Source organism: Artibeus jamaicensis, unplaced genomic scaffold (genome assembly GCF_021234435.1).
Source record: "Artibeus jamaicensis isolate MK-2021 breed Jamaican fruit bat unplaced genomic scaffold, CSHL_Jam_final contig_233, whole genome shotgun sequence".
Lineage (NCBI taxonomy): Eukaryota > Metazoa > Chordata > Mammalia > Chiroptera > Phyllostomidae > Artibeus > Artibeus jamaicensis.
In genome coordinates this window covers 56,945,023-56,970,620 of record NW_026521486.1, presented here as the reverse complement: position 1 = coordinate 56,970,620, position 25,598 = coordinate 56,945,023, and the positions used below count along the sequence as shown (strand labels likewise).

The 25,598-nt window shown below is 36.8% G+C and overlaps 1 pseudogene; it reads left to right on the top strand.

The window, feature by feature from the left end:
* Positions 1–721: 721 nt before the first annotated feature.
* On the top strand, positions 722–25,229 carry LOC119065851 (lysine--tRNA ligase-like; annotated as a pseudogene).
* Positions 25,230–25,598: the final 369 nt, after the last annotated feature.

Sequence of the window (25,598 nt, the reverse complement as noted above, 5' to 3'; positions counted from 1 at the left end):
CCAGAGAGAGAATCCCATTGATGTTCCCTGGTTTTGGAGCAAGATCATGCCATCTACACATAAACACAGGGATTATAAAGTAGACATGAAGATTGTGTTCTTCCTTTCCCACAGCACTGCATTTTGGAGGTGCTGGTCCCCCAAAAGAAAACACTTTTTCTGGGGGCCACAGCAAGCTCCCATTGAATGATAATCTCTGGCCGCTGCCTGGCCACAACAGGAAAAAAGAGAAATCACTTTCTTGGCAGGAATAGTTGACTGATCGTCAGAGGGAAATAGGGCTGCCCCTCACACACTGGGTGCAGGAAGGAATACATGTGGAATTCAGGTCATTCACATCAACAGCTATTGATAACCATTTACTCAGTTGTTTCATAAAGAGGTACATCAAACCCAGGCTGAGACGGGCATGGTACCCAGGAACTGAGGCCTGTTTGTGATGAGGGTCTGGTTCACACCACCAGGCAAGTCACTAGTGTCAGCAGAGGGGTGACAGCTGAGACTGAGGGAAATCTAGAATGTGTAGTTGAGGAAGCAGAAAATCTCAACCGAGTGTCACTGGCGGCGGCTCCAAGCATGACTGTTGTGGCAGGAGCTGTCATTTGTCCCACTAACCTCTCACTTCTAAGTCTCATCCAGAAGAGATGCCCAGCAGAATCCTGCTCCACCAGCAGTTACTTCTCCAACATACATGCGGAAATAGATGCCAGTGGTGCAAAGAATGAAGCATGATCGATATGAAGATGCACCCCCCTTCAAAGAACAACTGCCTGCAGTAATGTCGTCGGCAGACAGCCTGTGGTGGCCCTCCTTCACCTGCACTAGTGAGCAAGGCGAGGGTGGAAGGCCTGGCCATTGTACCCCACCACTGGACACTTTAGGAGGCCTAGTGTGGACATGCCTCCTGTTTACTGTCAAGATCAGTTAAGGAGAATCAGTAGATGCCGGGGGATCACCTGATTTCTCCTGGGAGATCCATGCCAAATTGGCCAAGGCTTTGTTGCCTCTACATCATAGTTATATTGTATTTGTTTCTCTGCTCAGTCTTGCCTGTTCCTTTTCTAATAAACACCTTGCCCACCGAATGCAGTGCCATTGTTCACTTCTGGAGAACCCAACCTGTGACACACCTATTCAGAAATGCAAAGCAGGCACTGTCCCTCTCTGCCTTCAGAGTCAAAACACAAAACTATGTGAAATTCCTGCACATAAAGATTGCACAGTATGACCAAACCAGCAATAAAATTAATCAGGTAAATATATAACTATCCATCACTTACTTCTTTTTATTTATGTTTACTTATTTTGCTTTTTTAACAGAATTTAATGTGGTGACATTGGTTGATAAAATTATATAGGTGTCAGGTGTGCGATTCTCTGATGCACACGGTATTGTGTGTTCACCACCCCAAGTCAAGTCTCCTTCCATCGCCATTTGTCCTCCCTCTACCCTCTTCTACCTCCTTCCAGCGCCCCGCCCTTTGTCTTTTTAAACTCTGGTTAAGTCTTAAATCACATTCTATAATTTTAAATTGTTGTGGATTAAATCACTCATTTACGTGGTACTTTTAAACTTGTATTAGTATGCTCACCTTTCTAAGTGAATTGTGTTTATTTTGAATATTTCATGCAAGTGTAATGAGCTATACTTTACCAGGTCTTTTTTAGGTGAACAGCCTGTGAGTTTTGACAAACACACCGAGACCTGTAACTCCCACCACAGTCTGGTGGTCAAACCAATCCTCTTCTCAGCCCTTGGCAACCAGTGATTTGGCTTTTCGTTTTATACTTTTTTACTTTCTTCTCTCTTTTTTTTACTCTGCACCTTTTTTTTTTCTCGTGACATTATAGCCTTCTTCACAATCACGCCTGGTATTTTAGGTTGAGGGCCCTTGAGTGACATCAGGCAGCCCCTCGGGCAATAACTCCCCGGCTTCTTCCGAAACATCTTACACTCACCAGCGGAGGATTTCCGCTTTGGTGCCACAGGATGTGTTGATCCGGCTTCTGCGTTACCTGGCTCTGGGGCTTTACCTTCTGCCTTTTCCCATCAGTCAAGCTAGCTCCTTCTTTCTCAGAGTTCATTGCTTTAAGGTTCAGAGATTTCCCACTTGAACTGAGTAAATCACAGAGAGGCTCCAGGACTCATGAAATCAAATGAATTTATGTTTCAACTCTATAACTCAGAGTATATCACCTCCTTTCTCCCTATAAGTTTTAGATTTAAATGGCTTACAGCTTCATTAAATTGTAAGTCCATTTAATAAGAAACACCTTTTACTGCTAGCACTTGAAGTAAAAAATCACAAAGGATAAAAAGCTTATTTTTAGATAACAGAAACTAAGCCTAATTCAAGCCTTCATCAAGCTATACCTGGATGATTAAAATATTCTTCTAAATGGTTCCCTACCTCTAATCTTATTTCTCTTTGAACATTTAATTCTTGGCAAGAATATCAGTGTTATCTTTATTCCTCTTTAAATCTTCCAATAAAGCTGAAGTGTTATTCAAAAGTGAAGGCAAAAGAGAAGCATGCATGGTATGTGTGGCATTTAACATGGTATGCAAATTCATTTGAAATAATGTCTGTGTTTCTGGCACAATGATAATATAATAGCTTTTTTTGGAGGAAGTCCCTTCATAAAAGAATTATGGACATATCATATTTGCATTTCCATGACAGTAACAATTTGTAGTTCATATAATATTTTCCCATCCAGCTAGACAAAAATATAATAGGAGGATGTGATTTGGAGTTTAGAGGAGTCTTAGGTTCTTGTACTTTTCCACAGCCTGAGAAAAGAAATACGAGTACACAATATTATTTGCCTTTGTGGATGAGAAGAGGATGAACTGATCATAAATTCCCAACTGGTTAGGTCACCGTGAGCAGTCACTCCCTGGCCATATAACTTCTTTAGTAAAAAGCTTGTCTTTGCCTTAAGTCAGCCCTGTTCATTGTTTCAGAGCATCAGGTTAACACAGGTTTGAATTGCCCCCTTTCAGACTCCTTCCTCTACAGTGGACCACCCTCAAGACAACACAAAATCTTAACTATTTAGTCATCTGATTCCTGCCATTCTTTCCACCACCTTCACGTGATCTTCCTTCTTTTCAAAGGCATAAAAGAAACTGCAGAACTGTTAACTCTCCAGAGTGTTTGAGATCTTGCTTCCCTGGCTTGTGTCCTCAGTTTTGGCTCAAAGAAATTCACGAAGATTCTCTACAGGCTTGGCCTTTTCTTACATTGATACCTTCATTAAGTGTTTTTATATAAGAACCTAAGGAAGGCAATGTATCTATCAAGTTTTTAAGTCAGCTTCCAATGAAAAATAATTACCTGCTGCTATTTCTTAGTGAACATCTGGTTTCCTTGTTTCTATTTAGAATAAGAAACAGCTCAGAAACCCACTAGTTCTCAGTCTCAATTGATTTAATGGAAACAATTATGTTTTTTATTTATTTTCATTTCCTAAATTGCAACTATTATTATCTCTAATCTTGGGTTTTGATTTATTCTTTATTTTACAGATGGAATTTTAGAATGTGCTGAGGAAACTTTCAAACCAAGTTGCCCCCTTTTCTTGTCTACCTGAGGTTATATCATTATGTCATTTTTATAAGCACAGGAATAAACTACTAGGTAATAATTGATAGCAGTCCCTTACAAGTTAAAACTTGAATGATTAGTCAATATATCTGAAGGTAGAAACACTTGACTATATTTTAAGATATTTCTCCTATAACTTTTAATAGGTAAGGTCTTTCTTTACTTTTTGCTAGCCAGATCCATATCTGATCTCAAAAAGAGAATCAATAATTTAACAAATATCTATTGAGGGCTTTATGTGCAAAAAAATGAAACAATAGATATTTCATAAGTGCTGACTATATATCAGAAACTATGTTAAATATTTTATACATATTACCTATTTAACCTTCATAACAAACACAAGAGAAAGACGTTTAAACCATTTTGCAAATAAGGAGACTGAGGCATATACACCTTAGGGACTGTACGCAAGTCACACAGCAAATCAGTAGCATCCAGTCTACTCAAGTTTGTCTGATTTTAGGGTTTGTACTATTACTCAGTATGCTATCATGCTCTGTTCTTTTAGTTGGAGGTACAAAGATAAATGAAAAATAGTCCTTGCCCCAGAGAACTGTACTGCCTCATAGATAATCTAGTTAGAATATTCATATAGGTCATTATAAATCAAGGGGGAAAGAAATGATCAGCCTAAGAGTTTAGATCAAGTGGTATAGCAATTCTAGTTAGAGTGAATGAAGCAACTTTTTGTGGTTGAAGGAGTCAAGGATGGTTTCTCATAGGAAAGAAAGAGCAGAGTATAATAATTAATAGCATGAACTAATTGGATTTAACTCCAAGCTCTGCTACTCATTAGCTGCATGATCATGGGCAGCTCTTAGGGGCTCAATTTCTGCATCTATAAAATGTAGGTAATAATAATTGTTTTATAGGGTTATTATGAAAATTGAAAAAGCCAGTATGTATAAAAGCAGGTGGAATCATGCTCACACTCAGTACTATTTGTCTGTTTATTTAAAAAACATTTTGAACAGGACCTTAAAACAGTAGTAAAATCACCTTCGAACATGGTGAAAAATGAGAAGAGGTAGAGATTAGCATTTTTTTGTGGACATAGATCCTTTGAGTCACTACGGAAGTTATTATGATTTAACTTTTAAAGATTCTGTAACTCCTAGGGGTAATATTTGAACCCCAGTTCATAGCACATGCAACAAAACTAACTCCGAAGTCTCCCATATCTACATGGCCTTTAACTGAGCTCATTTTTTTCTTTATGTTCTACCAGTCACTAGGTCCTTCCATTTCACCTCCATAATTTTTCCTAACTCCACCTTCTCTTCTTATTTCCAACTGTCTTTGCTGTCCTAAGGATTACCACTTTCTACTCCCTTTCAATTATTTCCCTAATGTTCTTTCTCTCTCTTTTATCCCCATCCTTCCCTCTTTCTCTTCTAATCCCTCTGAATACCCCAAACTCATTTTCATTTGAAAGAATAGATTTGAATCTGTCACTTCACAGATCATATGTTCAAAAGCCTCACAATCCCAATAGAATGCAATCCATGTTATAAAAAATAATAGAAACCTGAATGTCTGTGTCTAATTCCTCGCAGAATGACTCTGGCTCTCTAAGGTGAATCGTTCCACTTCACACATTCTTGGCAGTTCCATCTATCTGTCTGCTCTTCCTGCTTGTCAGCCTCTTCTCTGGACTCTTTTTATAATATGATGTAACCAACTTTTCTAACAGTCTCAATTATGGGGAAAAAAACTAATTACATCCATGAAGAACCTATTACAAAATGAACACAGTGACCACAGCCCCAACAGTTTAGATAAAAGACTAGAAATTTAAAAGGAAGGTTTTTAAGAATTGTAAAAGTAAATGACACTTATGTTACCCTTCCCTGACCTTTTAATTGAACACATTGAGAATTCTGGGGAGTAGCTTTGGGAGAGTTTGATATGGGTTCTCAAATATTTGGAAATGTATGTGAATTTAGAAACATAGATATCTGTGCCTCTTTCTTGCCTGCACGAGTCTGAATGCTGGAGCTAGTGAAGAAACTAGGGCAGCAGGGAAGAGAGAGAGAGCTAATTTCTGATGCAATTCATCTGCCATTTGGTAAACCAAAGATGCATAAGATTCCCCACATGGCGCTCAGATGCCTAGTAGTGTACCTGGGCTTGAGTTGCCTCAAATGGTTCCTACTTAAGAAGCTCTACAATGTACCTCCAGGAGATGGAAGCTGAAGACATGTAGCAAGAGGTTAGCCTGTGTCTTTGCCCATATCAGGAAACTGAGAAAGTTCACTTAGGGCTGATGAAATACCACTATCAGTAAGACACTTGCCTACATTCCTCCAAACTTTGCTCTGCCCCTGGCAGTACAACCAGAGGGAGGAGTAAGTGAAGGAAAACCAGATCAACTACTTCTTCAGAACAGCAGGTCCCCAGGAAAACACACAGGCCAAAATTGAAGGAAGAAACTTTAACTGGAATGAGCTGGAAGTTTAATGTAAGGTAGAATCAGATTTCTTAATTAAGTGTAGTCTCAAAGCTGTGTAATCTTTCTCTCTTGTCATTAATAGGGTAAGTAGCTCTTAAGTGGTAAATTTTACAAAAAAATATAAATAAAATGAGAGGAAATAACACATTGTTTGTCCCATCAGATTTTGCTCATTTAACAAATCATTTGACTGTAGAATCCTTCCTTACCAGTAGAATCTTAACTTACTTAAAATTGTCACTTAAAAAAAGGAACTAATCAAAGGAAAACAGTCACTACACCTTTCCCCACATATGTCTTAATCATTTTGCCTTGCAGCTCCTTGAAGGAGTTATTTGTACTGTTCACCTCCGCTACCTCATCACCTCCCCTTCCATACTCAACTCTATGCACGCTGCTCCTCCAACCTCCCCTTAGCTGAAGCAACACTTGATGCCCTTTATTTTCTACAACCAATAGATATTGTTCACTTGTTTTATTTGAAATCTTATTAGTACATAATACTTGAAGATTCTATCTTTGAAACATTATCTTCCATTAGCTTCCATTACCATTGCATTGCACTCTCCTGTCTTCCCTCCAATGTTTCGCCCAGATATTTTCAATCTGCTTATAAGATCATCCTCTTTTACAAATTTAGGTGTTGGAGTTTCTTAGGGCTTCATGCTAGATCATCTTTTCATATAACTTTATATGCTCTCTAATAATCTTAATATTTGCAACCATAGTTGTCATCTATGTGTCAGTGACTTTCCTATTTATTTTATGTCTATATAGTTAAAAGCTTACTTGATTCTTCCATTTAAATATCTCAAGTGCACTTCCAATTTCACATATGTGGAATATATCCTCCCTCCACTCTTTTCTCTTCTACCTTGTAGTAAGAGAAGTAAGTAAAAACAATTCAAGAATGCTTTACCATTGGCTACTGGTAAACACTGTAAATGCTAGATGCTTAGTGTTTGATTGATATTTTGAGCGTAAATAAAACCTAATTAAGATTTAAACAGGAAAATTGAAAATAACTCTATAGCATATTGACAATAAAATTGAAGTTGATTTTGCTAAGAAGCTCATTTAAATGCATAAAACTAAAAACAGTTTTATTTAAGAAAACTATATGTGATTATGATTGGGCTTTGGCAATTGATTTCTTTTCTATGGGGAATTTATAACAGTTCACTAATTTATAAGTAAGTTCTGTATTTATTTGTTTATTTTTGTCTTGTTTTTTATTTGATTGCTTCTTCGTGTTTACCTGTATTTTGTTAAGTGCCTCACTTTCCTAATATTTCTATCTCAGCAGAACTTATCTTTGGTATAGTTTCTGCTTTTGCTTATATTGTCCAGGAGACTTAGTCTAATCAAATACTTCAATGTCCATTCATTTCCATTATAGAAATGTATTTCAGTTATGGCTATAAAGTCTTCTGTTTTAATATTAACTCTATATTTTACCTATATTCTACTTGTGGTCTGTTTGCCTCCTTGATCAGTCACTGATAATTTCTTCCTCTTCACTTGCGTTGCCTGCTTTTACATTTTCTTTAATTTTTTTTTCTCCTTAACTAATGGGTTGCTCCATCCTCAATACTTTCTTGCATAGCAGAAGAAGCTGCTTATCTAGTGGAAGAATCTAAATACATCTCAGTGGTATTTCTGTCCATTTCATCTTTAAAACAGGAATTCCTAATATTTTTGGTATCATGAATCATATGTTGATCTGTTGAAATCAGGAAGCCCTCTGTCTTAGATTTAAATGAATAAAATCAAATGCATAGGATTATCAAGGGAAATGTATTATTTTGGAATGCATTTAACAAACTATTTAACATTATCGCATAAAACTATATGCATATTTTAAGATATTTCATACAATGAGATAGCATGGATCTAATAATTTCCATATTCTAAAGTAGGTATGAGTTTAGAATGTTTTCTTTTTTATTGAATTTATTGGGACTACATTGGTTAATAAAATTATATAGGCTTTTGGTGTACAATTCTATGTTGGGAACTGCTCTGCCTGGTTTCAGGAATTGTAACTGCCCCCCATGACTAAGACTGAATGACAGACCTCTGGAATGTGAGCCACTAAGGAGACAAAGCTTGTCCCCCGTCCCCAATGCTTGGTTGGTTAGTCTATGACAGGTACAACCCCTCATAGGGGGGCAACCTAAGCCAGACATGATCACTTGGGAGGCCTTCAAGGAATGACTTGAGGGGCTGCAACAAAGAGGGAGTGATGGGCCCTCACCCCTGGCTATTCTGACATAGCCCGAGTCCCCATGTCCTCTGGGAGAAGCTCTTCCTGGCTCTCATCCACTTAAGCCTGAAAATCTATAATGGGGAAGGCGGTGCAGCCATTTGCTGGCTAGAGAGGGATCCGGGGTGATCAAGCCTAAGAAAGAATATGTAAAATCCTATGAAACCTGCTTTGTTTAGAATGCTGTCATTGGAATGATAAGAGTCCAAGCAAGAAGTTTGTTCCTTAAAGTTTTATGGCTCTTTAGCTATCTAACCCTGACTGAGAATAAGCCCTCATAGTTCTTTGAATGCTATCTATTGTTTGATCCTTACCTGTATTCTTGTGCAAACAAACCCAATAAAAGCCCCTGGAGGAAGGGGCTCTGGGCCCTTCTCCTTTGAGGGACTGGCCACCTTTCCTCCCCAAGCAGATCATGACTTGGTAGTTTCACTTTCATCTGTGGCGGAAGGGGGTACTTTGTGGGCAAAGTTGTCCCCACAATTCTATAATATATCATCTGTATATTGTATTGTGTGTTCACCACCTCAAGTCAAGTCTTCTGTCATCACCATCTACTGCCCTTTACATGATCCTGCTTCCCACTAGTCCCCTTTAGGGTATTCTTTTTAATTAATTGATTTTAGAGAGAAAGAGAGGAGGGAAGAGAAAAAGAGAAATAGGGAGATAAAGAGAAGCAATGATTTATTGTTCCACTCATTTATGCTTTCATTGGTTTATTCTTGTATATGTCCTGTCTGGGACATATATGCCACAACCTTGGCATACCGGGATGATGCTTCAACCAACTGAGCTACCTGACCAGGGCCAAGATATTTTAAAATATCTACAATAACTCATATACATTATAAATAAATCTATTATTTTATTAGTGTCAAAGTTATAGGTACTACTGTGATTTATGATTTAAACACAATACTTACTTTAATGAGAAGTTAATGAAAATTAAGTATATAATTTTAATCCAGATTTGCTGACCCATGGATCCTATCCATGAATCCTACAGGGATCTAAGAACTCGAGCTTAATAATGTCTGCTTTAAAGCATGCTCAGTCTACAGCAAGCAGTCATGCAAAAATGCATTAATTTCATGAATATTTATTGTATTTGATATTGATCATTCTAAAAATTAAAGCCAGTAACTGGTTCTTAAAGAATTCACATTCTGATGAAGATAGACATTTTAAAAAGTATAAAATTAGATTATTTATATGCTGTATTAAAATTATCTAAGTGTCCAGTAGAAAAATTACAATGTAGTAGAGAATATTAAACAGACAACTATATTATATATCCATGCTTGCTTTTTAGAAGGGAACTTTGGTAGCATTACAGAAAACAATATTGTTTGGAGACTGATGATGATAATCACAATAATAATGATGATGACGATGATGGTGATGATATGTGTGTGTAGAGAAGGACAAGGTTGAAAATGTCGAGAAATTAGGAGCTGGGAAAATCTCAAGATTTATACTTGAATTACCACATAGATAGTTATGCTGTTTACAAAATCAAACTTGTGGCATATTCTGATTTAACATAAAAGTTATATATTCCTTTGGAAATAGGAACTTGAAGCATTGGTCAGAAATGTCCAGCAGGCAACTCAGACAACAGGAGAAAAAATAGTACTGTGTTGGAGAATCAGTGATATGTAGGTGATTTTGTATGAGCTTACCAAGGAAAGCAGATAGAGGAAAAACAGGAGGCTTAAGAATGGAACCATGAAAAGGATCTAAATTTAAGGGGTAGCAAAGGAGGAGAAAACCCTCAAATAAGGAATTCTCATTGAACCAGAAGAAGACAGATTGATGCCTTGGAGAATAAAGAAAAATTTCACTTTAGCCCTGTTAAAAAAGATCAACTTAGTAAATTTTAAAGACCTTATTGGCCTTATTCAATGATTTGTGAATCAAGTAGCACCCAGTCCAGTAGACAGTAAGGAGCTCTGAGGAACTATTCAAAATAAAATACTTTTGTAGACAGATGGAAGTGAGAATAAGAATGTTATACTAAGCAAAAAAGCAATATGGTTATTGCAATGTTGCTTGCCTATAGGGGATTGCAGGGATCTATCAGGCAGATTAACTAATTTGTGTTGATCAGAGAGTTCCTGATGGACTGGTTTAGTATTCCATTGCTAGGAAAGTTGAAACTGTAATTATGTCTCGGGTTGGTGATATTTGGTTTAGCATAAGTGATTCCATTTTAGGGCCTGTTGTCTTATTTTTAATAGCCCTTTACTATTCATTCTACTATATAATTTCTTCTTTTGTATTCATTTGGTAATTATACTTTTGTTGTAAAAGAAGATTTAATATTATGCATATTTACAATTATTTTTAATTCTTGAAGAAAAGGATAAAAAATTCCACACATAATTTATATTAATTCCATATCTCTCTCCTAAAGATATGATATGCAGATTTTCATTGTTCTTTTACAGTACAGTCTCTTTCTATTTTATATCATGTATTTTATCTTCTCTGGTCAACTCTAGACATTTAAGGATAAAATTTTTGCTAAAGACACTACTTAGTTACAAAATCATGATTCTTTATCACTCCTCATTTGCATTTACCATAAACCCCTTGCTGTAGTTATAACTTCTTTATATTTCCCCATCTCATTCTAGTGCCCAATACTTTTAAAAATGAATGACAAGTTGATTTGCCTGGGGGCACTAAAAAATAAGGGTACAGGCTTTTCTTCCCACATGCTTCTTAGCACTGGGAAGTTAATATTAGCATAAATCAAATGACTCAGTTTTGAAACACAGAAACAACAGTGAAAGTCTTTTGGAATTTTCCTATGGCATCTTAAACATTTTAAGGGTATTTTAAATGTCCTACTGGAATAAGTATTAATGTATCTTTTTAAATCTAATCATTTTGAAATACGTCTTATATGTATTTTATTTTCCTCACTTTTTAATCTTCATATCATTTCAGTTTTTGTCTATTTTATTTCCAGAGTTTAACTATTTTCATTAAAATTTTTATCTTTTTAAAATGTGATAAATGTACACACAAAAATACATAACATAAGTGTACACAGCTTCAAATTATTAAAAAGTGAACAACAATTAAGCTACTAAGGTCTAATATAGTGGCTGAATGAATAAGAAAATAACACCCTTACATATTTTGTTGAGAAGAGATACAGCTCAGCTCAAAAGGCACACACAGACTGAAAGTAAAGGGAAGGAAAAATATATTTCATGAAAATGGAAATAAAAAAAGCTGGTGCAGTAATACTTGTACTAGACAAAATAGACTTAAAGCAAAGGCTATAACGAGAAACAGTAAACTACCCTACAACTCCACTTCTGAATATTTTTTCAAAGGAACGTAAAATGCTAAATCCAAAAGGCATATACATCCACATGTTCATTGCAGCATTATTTACAATAGCCAAGACATGGAAGCCACCTAGGTGTCCCTCAATAGATGAATGCATAAAGAAGTGGTGGGGGGTATATATATGATGGAATATGATTCAGACATAAAAAAGAATGAAATCCTGCCATCTGCAGCAACATGGATGGACTTAGAGGGTATTTAGCTGAATGAAATAACTCAGAGAATGACAAATGCCAGATGATATTGCTTATATGTGGAATCTAAAAAAAAAACAAAATAAATGAACAAGCAGAAAAGAAATAGACTTATAAGAACAGAGAACATTTTAATGGCTGCCAGATGGAGGAGAGCTTGAGGGAAACAGGTGAAAATGGAAGCTAGATTAAGAGTTACAGAACAGTCACGGGATGTATAGCTTAGGAGATACAGTGAACAGTGTTGCTGCAACTGTGTACGGTGTCAGATGGGCACTAAACTGATCAGGGTGGTCACTTTGTAGGTTACATGAATGTCTAACCACTGGGTGATACACCTGAAACCAATATAATATTGTATATCAACTATAATTGAAAAATTAAACTTATTAACATGAAATATACTTTTAAAAACTGCCCAGGTCAAAGGAACATTTAGAGTTTCCCAAGAGTCCCCCACTTGCCACTTTCCATTCTTCAGCTCTGTTTCTTGGCTTTTATAACACTTCTGTGTATCACTGTCTAATTTCTACATTCCAAACAATGCATTTCTAAGCATTATAATTTAGTTTTTGTTGTTTTAAAAATTTATGTAAATTAAGTGATACAGTATGTATTTCTTCTGCATTTGACTCTTGTCATTCAGCATTGCTTTTGCACTTTCAGCAGTGATGTAGTTTCATTCACTTTTTTTCACTTTGATTCCATTGTATGGATGAATCAAAATATGCTTATCTGTTTTGCTATTGATGGTCTTTTTGTTTACTACTACACTGTTGCTATTAATATTCTTTTGCCCTTATTCCCAGTATTTTATATGCTCTCAATTGCCATGGCTAAATATGAGAAATAGATTTGCTTGCCTTAGACTTTGCAGATTTTCAACATTAGTAGATAAAAACTTAAGGTTTTTTTTTCCCCAAAGTAGTTGTACCAGTTTACATTCCCAGGAGCATTTTATACATTTTTGTCACTCCAAATTCTTTCCAACATTTTGTATCATCAGACATTTTTATTTTATTCATTATGGTGCTTGTACAGTGGTATTTCATTATGGATTTAATATGAATTTTTCTTACTTATAATGAGGTTGTATATTTTCATGTGTATATTGGCCAGCTATAAACTCTCTTTTGAGGAGTTTCAGCTCCTCATCTTCCCCATTTTTCCATTGTATTGTCTTTTTCTTATTAATTTCTAGGCATTTTTTAATATGTTCTGGATACAAGCCTTTTGTCCATTACACAGGCTGTTTACTTTGTTCTCCTTTTATGTGATTTTCATTTCACATTCCTAATGGTGTCTTCGGCACGCCAAAGTTCCTAATTTAAATGTAATCTAATTTATAAATCTTTCCTTTATTATTATTTAGTTATGTGCCCTGTATGAGAGATATTCCCCTGTCTTGATGCCATGAACATATTTCCCTTTATTTTCTTCTAGGAACTCTATTTTCTATTGCTTTCCCTTTCACACTTCGTTCTGTGAGTATTCGTAGTGTGAAGTAGGGTGAAGTTTCATTTCTGCACGTAAACACTCAGTTGTGGGAGGACCACTTAACGCTGCACTGCTCTGCAAAGCCGTCTTCCTCTGTCACAACCCAAGTGCATACCCATCACTGGGTCTGTCACTGGGTCCTCCATGCTGGTGACCTATTGCCGTATCCCCATGTCAGCACCACGCTGTGTGATTTTTAATGGCATGAAATGTTGTTATAACTACATCTATTATTAGTTCATAAGCCAATGTTAATTTAGTTTTTCACATATTTACTCGTTTTTTGTGATCTTTGTTTCTTCTTGCACTAAACACTGGTCATCTGGTGGTATTTCCCTTAGTATCAGTCAGCTATTAGGGAATTCTTTCATTTTAGGTTTGTTTGAGAATGCTTTTATTTCAGGTCATATTCTAAAAAGAAATTCTGTTAGATAGAAAATGTTTGGTTTCAGCATATCGATAAAGTATTCCATAATTTTTAATAAATTTTTCCTTTCTTTTGTATGTTAAGATTTTATTTATTTATTTTTAGAGAGAGGGGAGGGGAGGGAGAAAGAGAGGGGGAGAAACATCAATGTGTAGCTGCCTCTGGTGCGCCCCGAACTGGGGATCTGGCCTACAACCCTGGCATGTGCCGTGACTGGGAATCAAATTGGCAACCCTTTGGTTTGCAGGCTGGCACTCAATCCACTAAGCTACACCAGCCAGAGCAAACTACTTTTTGTTTTTAATTGTTCATTACAGTTTTTCCGCCTTTTCTCCCATTTCTCTCCCCTGCCCTGCACCCGCACAGTCAATCCCCACCTCATTGCCTGTGCCCAGGAGTCCTCTGTTCATTTTTCTTGACTTGCCCCTCCCCTTCTTTCTCCTGTTACCACCCTCCTCCCTTTCCTCTGGTCACTATCCGTTTGTCCTTTATTTCTATGTCTCTTGTTCTATTTTGTGCATTTGTTTGTTTTGTTGATTAAGTTCCACTTGTAGGTGAGATCATATGGTATTCATCTTTCCCATCTGGCTTTTTTCACTTAGCATAACGCTCTCCTGTTCCATCCGTGCTGTTGCAAAGGGTAGGAGCTCCTTCTTTCTTGCTGCTCCATAGTATTCCATTGAGTAAATGTACCACAGTTTGTTTTGTTTGTTTCTCAGTGGGTGCTGCTGGCTTCCCGTCAGCCTTCCTGTGTTTTGCACTTCCCTCTTTTGCTTTTCTGACTTGTGAGTCGGCCAGGGAGGTTCTTTCAAATGTCCTCACCATTGCCTGGATAGAGGCCTACTACCCTTAAGTCCTGCCCATCACTTTATATATAATGATGCTGTTCTTCCAGTGAAATCTCATGCACTGGTTCATAGATCCTCTCCAGCTAAACTCCACATGAGTATGGCAGAGTCCTTCTATGTTATCCTGAAAACTTAAGTATAGTCTATGTGGACTGATCTTGTTACTTTGTGGTGATAACAGATTGTGAAACATTTCTCCTAGATTCAGCACTAGTATGGTAGGGAGTATTTATAAACTTATTTTTCACTTTGTGTCATGGCAAGAATCTCTGAATAAAAGACATGACATAATATCATCTGATGATTTTCACTGGATTTCAGTGTAAACCAGACAAAGTAAGTGGACAAAACTAGGTTTGGGTTCCGTAGAGCAAATCTCATTGTATAGAAACAGATGTCCTTTGAACACGCTGAGGAGTTATCATTAGGCCTCCATTGAATGCTACTATTTCTCTCTTTACGTAGTTTTAATTGTTAAGCAAGCCTCACTATGAAATAGTATCCTATGCAAATCTTGACCATTGTATCAGTGTACATTTCTAATCTTTTCCCCCACAAAAAACTTTTATGGATTATTGGAAGATGGCGTTTTTCATCAAATGTTGTCTTTATACAGGCAAATATCTGTTTGTGTTGGCAGTTCTTATGGTATGATTTTCAAGCCTCCCTCTGAAAACACTCATTTATAAAGTTTTTCTAAAATGTGGGGCCCTACCCTGGCTGGTGTGGCTCAGTGGATTGAGTGCTGGCCTGCAGACCAGGGGATCTCTGGTTCGGTTCCCAGTCAGGGCATATGCGTGGTTTGCAGATCAGGTCCTGGTTGGCGGCGAGCAAGAAGCAACCTCACATCAATATATCTCTCCCACTCAATCTCCCTCCTTTCCCCTCTCTCTAAAAATAAATAGGTGAAATATTTTTAAAAAAAGACAAAAATGGAAGAATCAAATCTGGGGCTAGAGCCTATGACTGTGCACCAAATGGCATGGGCCAGTGCAGAGCTGTAAAATCAGAATTACAATTTTCCCTTCTCTTTCAATGCTGCTTCCCTTCCCAAGGGCGTATGGGTATTTTGGAGTAAGCACATAGCTTACTCCATTGTTGACTTTTGTTAAGTTCTAATCGACTACATGTGTTTGGTTTTTTTCTTTGCACAAACTACTAGTAAGACTTATTTTTACTTTGTGACATTTCCATTGACTTTTCAAATCTAAACCCATATGGATTAGTCAGAGATTTTACAAATAATAATAAAAATTAGAACTAAGCATTTATAATTTTTTAAGCAGAAAGGAGTATATTAAAAAGATACTAGGTACCTCACAGTCTCTCTCGTCAAGCCAGAAAACCAGACTTAGAGCCCACTCTGTGTGCAGCTCCTTACTTTCTGAGTCCCTGTTGGGTGAGCAGGGTGGTTACGGCTCTAAATAACATTTCAGAAAGAGTGTATCCAGCTTCTATACTGACAGGCAGTTTCTGCTTCTCCACAAAACTAGTAAAGTAAAGAGTTTCCCAAACATAGAAATGAGGTTCAGAAGATGAAGAGCTATAAAAATTAATAATGTCTACTACTCTACTTTATAAGTTTAAAACGTATTCTGTAACTGGCATGGAACCTTTCCTTTTATTTAAATGGTAAGGCTACAATGTTCTTACTATCTTCTTATGATTTATTATATAATTTTATTAGTTAATGTTAAATATAAAGAAAGATTTGGACTAGCAAATGTTAACTTTCAAAATTAGCTAATGAATGCAATAAAATTATATCATGTTTGAAAACAAATTCTTGTTAGGAAATTACTGCTTTATGTTACTAAAGCAGTGCTTTTAAAATTATATTTGAGAATCCATTAATTGCAAGAGAATAACAACTTTAAGATATTAGATTATTGCTTGAATGCGTTCTGCCTGACAATTAGAGCTGTTAAAATGCAAATTCTTAACCCCACTTCACACCTATTAATTTTTAGTCTGGGTTAGGTCCCAGGAATGTAGATTTTTAGCAAAGCATCTAGGAGATTGTATGCACAATAAAATTTGAGAACCGGTAAATACAAGTTAACTTTACCTAACATTTTTGAGAATTCCTTTTCTGAACTCCTAGTAGAGTTAAAACCAGGTTTCTTTGCAACAACTGCACTCTGATATTGAAACCAATAAAATGGCAAATTGGTTCCTATTTATATCTTTTTAATGTTTAATTTAATTTCTGAATAGGTAGCACATTCACATGGTTCAAAAATCAAAACAATATAAAAAGATATATATAGTTATTATTCTTGTTCTGGCTCCTGCTTTCATCCTTTTTATCATTTTTATTAGCTTGTTGTGCATGCTGTAGTGCTTTTATAGAGATATTTTTATTTTTTCTTCTTTCTTATGTAAAAATAGCAAACCATACACTCTTTTATTCCATACTTTTGACATTTAATATATCCCGAAGATCTTTAAATATTAGTAAATATGCATTACCACTCATTAAATATTTTAATAATATTGTTTTCCCTAAAGTGCTTTCTGTTTTTTAATTAAATAAAATTACTTTACTGATATTTTTTAATACTTCACATTATATTACAACATGAAGAAAAAGATTCTTAAGAAGTGGATATCTAGTTGAGAAAGATGAAGTTCCAAAGAGACTACTCAATTTTATTTTTAATGACATACATGTCTCTATTTTGTGAATGAGGAAACATTAAACTATTAGGCAAATGAAAACAGGACTGAGACAAGAAATTGAGAACATGTCTGAATATTTTCTACTTTTAATAATAAAAGTTTGTCAATGGAAACATTTGAAGTTGTGTTATATAAAAATAAAGCTGACTGCTGTCATTTCAAGATGCTGTTTGAAACAGTGATGTTAAAACTACCTTAATTTTTATAATTATTACTATTAAGATTCTTTTTTTAAATATTTTTAAAGTTTATTTATTTATTGTTAGAGAGAGGGTAAGGGAGGGAGAGAAAAATCAATGTGTGAGAGACATGTCAATCAGTTGCCTCTCTCATGTCCCACCTGGGGACCTGCCCTGCACCCCAGGCATGTGCCCTGACTGGGAATCGAACTGGTAACCTTTTGGTTTGCAGGCTGGCACTCAATCCACTGAGCCACACCAGCCAGGGAAAAATAAGATTCTTTGAATCACAATTACCAACACTAAAAGTTGAAACATTTAAAATTGGCATATTTGTAGGTAAAAATAAGATTAAATATTGGCAATCAGGAAGAGTTTAACCTAATAATAACATAAGTTTTTGAATTGAGACCTGAGACACTTTCAGTGACAGAGACGTCAGGCAGAAGTTTCACCAAAAGGCATTACAGTCACAACATCATGTTGGCCACTTGTGCTTGAAGTGGAAAAACAAAACAAAAGAGGAAGAGATACAGGAACAATAACAATGCACCATACTTTTCACTTAAATTTTCAATGCTCATCAGAATTTCTGGTTTAAGTAAAAGGAAGATTATAGAATGACAAATTATGGAGAATACACTGTTTCATGGGCATTTGTCCTCATGCAGAAGTGTATGTGTATTTGTGGCTTTCAAAGACCCAGGGTTCTAAATTTGCCAGTGGTACATCAAACAAGAATTTAATCTCCAAATTATATAAAGAACTCATGTGACTCAACACCAGAAAGAAAAACAATCAAATTAAAAGTGGGTGAAGGACCTGAATAGACACTTCTCCACAGGGCCTTGAGACATAGGAAAAAAATGCTCAACATCACTAACCATCAGCAAGTTGCAAATTAAAACCACTATGAGATACCACCTCAAACCTGTCATATTGGCCATCACTAATAAATCAGCAAACAAGTGCTAGTGAGGATGGGGAGAAACGTGAGTGGTAGTGCACTGTTGGTAGGAATGCAGACTGGTGCAGCTACTTTCCTCCTACATGGATGGACCTACTCTCCAGGTCCACCAATGTTGTTTCAAAAAGTAATTTTTACAAGGTTTTTTTTATGGCTGAGTAGTATTTCATTATTTTTTATCCATTCATCCAAAGGTGGGCACTTGAACTGCTTCCAGATCCTGGCTTTTGTAAATAATACAGCGATAAACATATTTTGAATAGCAAAAACAAAAACTATCAACAAAATGAAAAGATAACCTACTGAAGAGAACATATTCACTGATACATCTGATACAGGCTTCATATCCAAAATTTATAAAGAAATTACACTACTCGACACAAACAAACAAATAATCCAATTAAGAAATGGGCAAAGGACATAAATAGACTCTTCTCCAAGGGGAACATACAGGTGGCCAATAGACATATAAAAAAGATTCTGAATATTACTAATCATCAGGGAAATGCAAATTAAAAGCATAATGAACTATCAGCTCACTCCTGTCAAAATGGCTATCCTTAATAAATCAACAAACGAGTGTTGGGGAGGATGTAGAGAAAAGGGATCCTTTATGCACTGTTGGTGGGAATGCAGATTGGTGAAGCCACCACTGAAAACAGTATGAAGTTTCCTCCAAAAACTAAAAATGAAATTGCTTTATGACCCAGCAATTGCACTTCATAGACTATATCCAAAGAAACCCAAAACACTAATTCCAAAAAAACTTACGCACCCTTATGTTTATCACGCTCTTATTTTTGATGCTTTGTTTTAGAAGTTCATCAAACATTTGACAGATGCCTATTTTGTCTTCCTAATTAGATTGTAAATACTTCTTGGGATTAATGCTCCATATCTTCTAGTTGTTGTTGCACATGTGTATATGTATGTGTGTGTGTGTATGTGCGTTGGCAATTTCCATCACTAACTGGTACAAAGTTCTACATAGAGTAAAAAGTAAAGAGCTGTTCCCTAAATAAGGGTTTCAGTTTCTAGTAAGATTGGAATCCTGTACACCTTGAAGAATGCAAGAAATACAGGAGAACTTTTCAATGTTTCAGGTGAGCAATTTATAAATTTGAGGTGGTTTAAACCATTATTTAACCATACTTTCTGAAAAAATTCAGAACAGGGCAAAAATCAGCATATTCTGGTTCACAGAATCTACTCATTTTTCCCTCACATAAGGCAAGTGTGTTAATATTAACATCTTGTATCTCAAAAGTTTTTATATTTATTTTTGCTCTCATACTGATAACTCTTCTGTAAGATGTTCTTACAATTATATAAATGTAAGTACATAATAAAATGCTTACCTATTGACATGGATTGACTTAAACTACTCTTTCATCTATTTTTAGTTTATTTTCAGTTTTGAACCACTCTAAAGCATTGTGTGGATGCCTTTAACTTAAAACAAGATACTATATTTAATTACCTGACAGAGATATTTCTCAGATGCTTTCATTTAATTATCATTTTTAAATGGCTTCATTTCATATCATTTTAATACATTATCTTCCCTTTATCTGTAATGAAGGTACAAGATGGCAAAGATAACACTTGTTACTTTGGTTTTTTTGGCTCTTTTAAAATTTAGGAAGGTCCTTTTGATCATTTGCCCTTATAATATTTCAGGCTTAGCACAATATAAAAGAAGAAAAATTTACTTTCAAGTTGCATTAAAATGGGAAACAACATTTTGAAAATGGTTGTAAACCACTCCTAACAAGGCAGTATTTCTCCAGAGTAAAAAGATAATTAAAACACCTACAAACTTTCCTGGATCTTCAAATCTGGGTGTAACCCTTTTCCATGCTAGTGTGCATAATTACAGACACTTTCCTGTTCAATCTTGTGGCAAGAGTGTTTCCTGAATGTAATTGTGCTATTTAGAAATTATGCAAGCATATGCATTAGAGATTTTCATCTTTAAGAAACTCTTCCCAATTTACGAAATAAGGTAGAGAGCCAAAACTGAGCAAAAATGATCTAAAGAGAAACCTGAAAGTTGAGAAGAAAGTAGTGGGAAAAAAAGGCTAAGCAGAAGGAAGTCAGCAAGAAACAACTAAGCCAGGCCAATGCATTGCCACCCGCCACACCACTGACAGTGATGTGGGTGTCTAGGAGGAGGGCCTGGACCCAAACCAGTACTGCAAGATCCTCAGACAAGCAGTGTACCCACTACAGATCAACGGGGAGGACCCGTCCATAGCCACACAAGTTCCATGTAGAATTGTCACTCACTCATTTTATCTAAGAATATTCACCTGTAGCCTGGGGGCCACCTGAGTGACATTAGCTTAAAGGTGGCAGGTAAGATCTATGCCAAAAGAGCTTCTAGGAGGTAGCTCATTTTCTATGACCTTAGAGGAGAGGGAGTCAAGTTGCAAGTCATGACCAATTCCAGGAATTATAAATCAGAATAATACTTTATTTGTATCAATAACAAACTGTGTCAAGGAGACATAACTGGAGTTCAGGGCAAATCTTGGAAAAATCAAGAAGGGTGAGCTGAGTGTCATTCTGCTGTCTACTTGCTTATGTATGTTACCTCATCTTAACTTTGACCTCAAAGATGAGGAGACACAATATTGTCAAGAGATACTTGGCCCTGATCCCGAATGACTTTGTGAGGCAGAAGTTTATCATCCGCTCTAAGATCATCAGATATATAAGAAGTTTCTGGGATGAGTTGGGATTCCTAGAGATTGAAATTCCCATGATGAACACCATCCCAGGGGGAGTTGTGGCAAAGCCTTTTACCACCTCCCACAATGAGCTGGACATAAATCCATACATAAGAATTGCTCCAGAAATCTATCGTAAGATGCCAGTGGTTGGTCGCACTGACTGAGTGTGAGAAATTGATTTGAAGGAATTTCTGAAATGAAGGAATTGATTTGACTCTCAATCCTCAGTTCACCATCTGTGAGTTCTACATGGCCTATGTAGACTTATCATAATCTTGAAGGAGATCATAGAAATCAAGAAGAAGATGATTTCATGATTGTGCAGCATATTACAGGAAGTTACAAGGTCACTTATAATCCAGGTGGTCCAGAGGGCCAACCCCACAACATTAACTTTACTCCACCCCTCCAGAAAAATCAGCTTGAGAAAGCTTTGAGGTTGAAGATTCAGAAACTAACCTCTAAGAAACTTAAGAAATTCACAAAATTCTTGATGAGATTCATGCGGCAAAAGCTTTTGAATGCCCACCATTGCAGATTACAGACGGGCTCTTAGATAAGATTGTTGTGGGGAGTTACTGGAAGTGACGTGCATCGGTCCTACATTCTTCTGTGTTCACCTGAAGATACTGAGCCCTTTGACAAAACAGCACTGCTCTACAAAAGTCTGACTGAGCACTTTGAGCTTTTTGGTATGAGGAAGGAAATAGGCAATGCCTACAACAACCCGAATGACCCCATAAGGCAGCAGCAACTTTTCAAAGAACAGGCCAGGATCAAGCCCAATAGAGAAGACAAGGCCATGTTCATAGATGAAAAATTCTGCGCCACCCTGGAATATGGAGAGCCCCTGCTGACTGGGGCAGGGGCATGGGGGCATCTTCTCACAGACCCCAATAACATCAGGGAAGTATGTCTGTTTCCTATCCTGAAACCTGAAGATAAGAAAAATATAACTGTTGATACACTGGAAAACACAGCAACTGGCACTTCTATCCAGAAAATAATAATTGCAAGTCACATAAGTCAGGCATTTTTGCACTTCTGCAAAAGATCAGGGGCTGCAAGAGAAATCTTATATGTTGCTATCTGCTTGACTATTGCAGTTCAGTTACCACAGAGAAAAGCGATTGAGAATTGCTCTTGTTACCAAATAAACCACTATGTCTGGCTTAAAAAAACTTTTCATTTATTGATGAGAGAGAGAGAAACATCAATTAGTTGTGCCACTTATTTATGCATTCATTAGTTGATTCTTATATGTGCCGTGACTGGGGATTGAACCCACAGCCTTAGGATATTAGGATGATAATCTAACCAACTAGCCAGGACCTTAAACTGTTTGTCTCTTCAAAAAAAAAAAAAAAAAGAAGAAGAAGAATTATAGTGGAGGTCAGCCTGGATTAAACAGAAAAGACAGAAAAGGAGAGTGTTCATTTTTTTCAAGTATCATCTAGATATTTGCCTTCAAGTACTTCCTCTGAGAGGAAAGTATGACTTTACTGCAGCACAAAAAGCATCCCTGGGGAGATGTCAGAAGACCAGTTTTCTACTGCAGGGTGTGTGGCAGCAAGGAGCAAAGGCTGGTTTGGCAGATGTGGACTGACAAAGTAATATTCCTCACTGCCCAGCAAGGAAGCCTACTGAGTGTCCTTTTAGTGTTAGACCGACCCCTGAGCTACTTGGAGGATCAAGGGGCAATGCTAGCTCCCCGCACTTGCTACTGGCTTTTCTTCAAGAAACGAGTGTAGTGTTCGAGCTAGTTCTAGTCAAATGTGGACAATAAACTTATTGAGAGTCTTTGTACCCCATGTGAGGAGCGTATATAAATAACCAATTGGTTGAAACTCCTTGTAGAAGGACGTCACTGGGAGGATGTGACCACTGATCGACTGGCAAGCTAGACCCAGGCAACTGGAAATTCTTCACCCCCTTCCCTGTCCTTGGAATGTACTTGTATGTTCCATCCATCACTCCCACAGTGGGAACTGTTTTCAAAGATGCAACCTCAAAAGAGTAAGGTAAGATCATCTTGAGAGTTCATGTGACTAAACCCAGCAAAGGCCTCTATATAAACTTCTAAGATTCTGGCAGGTGGGTGCAGAGATACTCCCTGTGTGGCTGCCCAAGATAAGCTAGCTTCCTAAGCATGTTCCTTTGCTTATTAAAACTGCCATGCACCAGTCTGGAGTGGACTGCTCCTTTCTTCCTTCTCTCCTTGCCCTCCACGTGTAGGGCCCAGTTTTACATTTCACTGGGGAAGCTCCTGAGGTTTTGAACAAGTACAGCTACAGCAGAGCAAAGCCAGAGATTCCATTCTTGTTAGTATATACTTTCAGCTATTTTCCTCTTTGCCTTTGTTATCATTTACATGCCACACTAATAAATTTACACTGGGTGAAGAGAGCATTTCTTAAATAAGGGAATGATCTCTAATCATCTTTATGAATTTGTGCTGTCATTAGCTTGGAGGTCACACAGAAGAACTTTGACTTCTTTTAATGAGGACAGGAATACCTACTATGCCCATACTGTCGGGTGTCAGCAAAGGATTATCTTCTCCTGCTGAGGAACAGTAATACCTTTTTGAAGGACTATTATTATCTTATCAAAAGTCAAAGATACATGAATGAATCAATGAAATAGTAAATGCATTTATTATATAACTTGTTAAGCTTGATAATCCTTGCTAAAAGATAAGTATTTGGTGGTCTACCAGTTAATAAGCATTGACAGATTTAGCTGAAAAGCATGTATAAGATTTTTGGAACAATTTGCACTTGAATTAAAATGTGTGCACTTTAACAGCTGGAAAAATGGGCAGAAGTCATTTCCCTCTAGCGGTAGAAAAAATAGAAAATTGCTTACGAAGAAGATATCAGCATGAACAGATGATAGTTAAAGATCTAGCTCACTGATTATAAGTGCTATTTTAGAAGTCTCACTTCTGCACAGTTCCTATAGCATTAGCAGTATTCTGGCTTTTTCATAAACCATACATTTGTGGCTACAAGGAGGCAAAAGTAATTTGATGTCTTGCTGTTTCACATTCAAACTTGAAATGAATAGGGATATGGAAATGTTACAGCAGTAGAGACAATTTGCTGGTTCTATCATACCTGCCTTGGCCAGTATGAGTCTTGATATTAACACTTTCAGCTTACTTTAAGATACATAGAAAGTTCACTAGAAGAAAGGACATAAAAGCATAAATCTTTGTTATAAGTAGTAGTAGAGATGTCACTTTGACTCCACAGTTCATACTTCCTAAAGGATCACCTGGCTCCACCTTAGTTTCTCCATACATACATTTTGTTGTGTACTGTTTGGTTTTTGGTTTTTTTTTTTTTTGCTTTTTTATAAAAGTGTTCTTCCTTTTTTCTAAGTATTTTTAATTTATTGATTTGAGAGAAAGAGAAAAGCATCAATTTGTATTTCCATTTATTTATGCATTCATTGGTTGATTCTTGTGTGTGCATTGACCAGGGATTGATCCCACAGCTTTGGCTTTATTGGGATAACATGCTAACCAACTGAGCTACCCGACCACAGCCTGTTTTTTTTTTATTTTTTGTTTTATTGGGTTTTTGTTTGTTTGTTCATTTGTTTGTTTGAACCAGAAATTTGGCAAAGGTTCCAACTGAGTGGCCCCAGTTGAAGCTTGGATAGAACCTATTGCCCAGGGCTCAGCAGTTGAAATAAAAACAGTGTATCTGGACCCAGGGCCTCAGATCTGCAAGATGATGTTGGGGCCTGTGTAATTTGACTTGGCGTTAGGAACTTCATACACCATCCTCAATCATCATAGCATTGATTCTCAGAGAGGAACACTAACTAATCATTTAATAACAATTCTGCCACTTTCCCCAAGGCCCCACTGGAGTCAGCCGGGTGTCAGACCTTGTCTTCTGTGTTGCGGGCCTCTCTTCGCTCATCAGTCACAAAGACACACCGCCTACCTATTTCACCACCTCCACCACCCACCACCTACTTGACCACTAGACTTGAACATATATAGCCAGCCAGCCCTAAAGATAGGGAAAGAAACCTCAATGCCTTTGGATTTCACTTTATAATATTTATTTTAAAATAAAAAATAATGTTATGTTATAATGTTTACCGGATACATAATAATGTTATCACAGCAGCGATAGATAAGGTAGAATCAATTTGTAAGACGTAATCAGCAACATGATATGGGGATTGTGGTGAATGTGACATGATTTGTTACATGCAGTACAGGATGAAAAAGGACCAGGGCAGCATTCTGACTTGCCACTCCTCTTCTGCACCTAGAAAAAGTATGCTTCTGAGCTGGCATTTTTAATTAAAGTTGGCACCAATCAAATTGGAAGCACATGAGTTAGACAT